This window comes from Dendroctonus ponderosae, unplaced genomic scaffold (assembly GCF_020466585.1).
Source record: "Dendroctonus ponderosae isolate FM_Combo_2020 unplaced genomic scaffold, Dpon_F_20191213v2 Dpon_F_20191213_5, whole genome shotgun sequence".
NCBI lineage: Eukaryota > Metazoa > Arthropoda > Insecta > Coleoptera > Curculionidae > Dendroctonus > Dendroctonus ponderosae.
Window position 1 is genome coordinate 434,964 of NW_026018715.1, and position 3,764 is coordinate 438,727.

Here is a 3,764-nt window from a genome sequence, read left to right on the forward strand (position 1 = left end):
CTTGGGTATAGGGGCGAAAGACTAATCGAACCATCTAGTAGCTGGTTCCCTCCGAAGTTTCCCTCAGGATAGCTGGAGTTAAAAAAGTTGCACCAGGTAAAGCGAATGATTAGAGGCCTCGGGGGCATGGTGCCCTCGACCTATTCTCAAACTCTGAATGGGTGCGAATCACTAATTGCTTAATCGAATTAGTGAGGTCAATTATAACTCTAAGTGGGCCATTTTTGGTAAGCAGAACTGGCGATGAGGGATGCTCCTAACGTTGAGATAAGGTGCTTAAATCTCGCTCATCAGACACCATAAAAGGTGTTAGTTCATTTAGACAGCAGGACGGTGGTCATGGAAGTAGAAATCCGCTAAGGAGTGTGTAACAACTCACCTGCCGAATGAACCAGCCCTGAAAATGGATAGCGCTCAAGCGAGGTACCGATACTCAACCATTGCGACAAGTCTGTTTCGCAATGAGTAGGAGGGCGTGGGGGTTGTTTAGAAGTGTCGAGCGTGAGCTTGCATGGAACGGCTCCCAGTGTAGATCTTGGTGGTAGTAGCAATTATTCAAATGAAACTCTTGAAGACTGAAGCGGAGTAGGGTTCCATGTGAACAGTAATTGAACATGGGTTAGCCGGTCCTAAGGGAGAGATTTGTTTCTTCTAGAGGAGATTTACTCCGTTTTCCGAAAGGGAATCAGGTTAAAATTCCTGAGCTAGGAAGTGGGTATAGAGTGGCAACACGAATGAACTTGGAGACGCATAATGCAGCCCTGCGGAGCGTTTTCTTTGCTGTTTAACAGTAGTTAACCCCTGGAAATAGATCAACTAGAGATAGGGGATAGCCACTGGAAAAGCACTCTAATATTCGGAGTGTGCGGTGCGCTGCATTGTGCCCTTGAAAATCCAGGGGACTATTATTATCCACACCTCTAGCCGTACCAATAACCGCATCAGGTCTCCAAGGTTAGCAGCCTCTGGTCTTTAGACCAAAGTAGTTAAGGGAAGTCGGCAAATTAGATCCGTAACTTCGGAAGAAGGATTGGCTCTGAGAGCTGGGTGTTAAGAGGCGTTTGATGGAACAAGGAGTTAGAACAGGTTTTACGGGATTTCTCGTGGAATCAGTTCAGGCATCTTGCTCACAGCTTACGCATCCTTCTCACATTAAACAGCTATCTCAGAACTGGAGCGGACAAGAGGAATCCGACTGTTTAATTAAAACAAAGCATTGCGATGGCCTTGATTGGCGTTGACGTAATGTGATTTCTGCCCAGTGCTCTGAATGTCAATGTGGTGAAATTCAATTAAGCGCGGGTAAACGGCGGGAGTAACTATGACTCTCTTAAGGTAGCCAAATGCCTCGTCATCTAATTAGTGACGCGCATGAATGGATTAACGAGATTCCTACTGTCCCTAACTACTATCTAGCGAAACCACAGCCAAGGGAACGGGCTTGGATAAGTCAGCGGGGAAAGAAGACCCTGTTGAGCTTGACTCTAGTTTGACTTTGTGAAAAGACTTGAAAGGTGTAGAATAAGTGGGAGTCGCAAGACAGCCGTGAAATACCACTACTTCCAATGTCTTTTTACTTAATCCGTTACATTGAGACTTACATTATGTAAGGTTCTGATTTAAGGCATTTATGCTGATCAAAGTGGATGACAGAGTCAGATGGGGAGTTTGGCTGGGGCGGTACATCTGTTAAACAACAACGCAGGTGTCCTAAGGCAAGCTCAATGAGAACAGAAATCTCATGTTGACCAAAAGGGGAAAAGCTTGCTTGATTTTGATTTTCAGTACGAATACAAACTGTGAAAGCATGGCCTATCGATCCTTTAGATCTGAGAAGTTTTCAGCTAGAGGTGCCAGAAAAGTTACCACAGGGATAACTGGCTTGTGGCAGCCAAGCGTTCATAGCGACGTTGCTTTTTGATCCTTCGATGTCGGCTCTTCCTATCATTGAGGATGCAGAAGTCCCAAAGTGTCGGATTGTTCACCCGTTAATCAGGGAACGTGAGCTGGGTTTAGACCGTCGCGAGACAGGTTAGTTTTATCCTACTGATGAAAGTTTTGCTACAGTAATCCAGCTTAGTACGAGAGGAACTGCTGGTTCAGGTACTTGGTAATGCAGCTAATTGAACAATTAGTGCTGCAAAGCTACCACCTGCTCAGTAAAGACTGAACGCCTCTAAGTCCGAACTGAAGCTGAACGCAAAGCTCCTCGTCGCTTTCACTTATCTGCCAAGAGATATTATTCTTGAATGCCAACCTCGTCTCTCTGAGATGACAAAAAGATCCAATTGGTGGAAGCGGTACATCTTATGCAGACTACATAAATAGGTTTAGGTATTGTAAGCATTAGAGCAGACGTTGTGCTGCGATATGCTGAGATTCAGCCTACAATCTATAGATGTGTTTTATATTTTTACAGTGACTAGGGGCACAGAGAGCCATTAAAGTTAAGCGGTTGTTGTCTTTGTTGTAATGAGGATCCTTTGTATGCGATACAAGAACTAAACGTTATTGAACTCTTACCAACTCTACTACCACTCTTTAATAAATATATATACATGTTAAATTTGTTCACAGTGACTAGGGGCTCCGAACATGCGCAGGTTCAGCACGTGCATACTATGCTTTCAATTTCAAAGTGATGAAGTATAACTATAAGAATTTTAGTGTTTGTTTTCCACAGTGACTAGGGGACCAAGTGATTGCATTTAAAAAGACAAAAAGAAATATAATTTGTAAACATATCTAAAACATTAAGATTACGTCAAATTACTTTTTTTTAGTAATAGACGTACTTGCTTTGAACAATTTGAAAATGAGTAATGATTTATGTATGTTGACTCTGTTATTTTCGCCTTGAATATTTAACTATATTCCTTTGTTTTTTTTAATTTAAAAAATAAACAAAATTTTTTTTTAAATGTAATAATTGAAATACACATATATGATTTAATCAATCATATTTGCCGAAAACTTACATATCCACTGCATACTCATATATTAAAACGTATGGTTTGTCACTTGTGTATATCTAAACTGAATTTTTAGTAAGCCGCGATAAAAAAACAACGGCGAACTAAATATTTGCGCTATTAGATTTATATAATTTTGTGTTTTATTTTACTAGAAAACCAATGATAAAATCCCACATGAGTGGAAGAGTGTGATGTTAATGGACATTATACAACATTGCATATTATCAATGTTGTGTATGAAATTACTTTAGTTTTTGCCTTATTTTAAGCTAATTCTGCATTTACGCGTGAAGTATAAACTGTACTTGGTGTTACTGTGCACAGTATGTCTATTCTTCACGCGTTGAACTTTTCGTTAGCTCGTGGCGTTTCATTTATTAGCGTAATGAGATACACCTTAGAGAACGTAATTCTTAGCTGCTTGTGTTAAACAAGATATTGTAATAACAACATTCATGAACTGTTTGTACACAGCAAAACAATGAATATGATCGTAGGTGTGTGTAAAACCACGTATATACAAAGAAAATGTGGATGGTATAGTATTTCATCGCGGTTGTATATGTAAATTTTAATATGATTAAACATACATAGTATATGCCTTACACAGTTCTTGTTTATTTTAACAGTGGTAATACGATATAAGCTGTTACTCTTCATTAAGAAAATACTATAGTTTATGGCAGTTAGTTGTATTGGCATGTATTGTATAATCTAGTGAGTTAATAACACCTATAGGTTTTTTTCATACGACAAAAAAATATATATAGTTGTAGTTTCGTTTAAGAT

At 39.6% G+C, this 3,764-nt stretch overlaps 1 non-coding gene across 1 annotated transcript in view; it reads left to right on the forward strand.

The window, feature by feature from the left end:
• LOC125504675 overlaps positions 1-2,404 on the forward strand; it is a 3,291-nt gene extending 887 nt beyond the window's left edge. Inside the window, exon 1 of the ribosomal RNA XR_007281652.1 lies at positions 1-2,404. This exon is cut by the window's left edge and continues 887 nt beyond it. This is a non-coding gene — a ribosomal RNA (large subunit ribosomal RNA).
• The last annotated feature ends 1,360 nt before the right edge of the window (positions 2,405-3,764 follow it).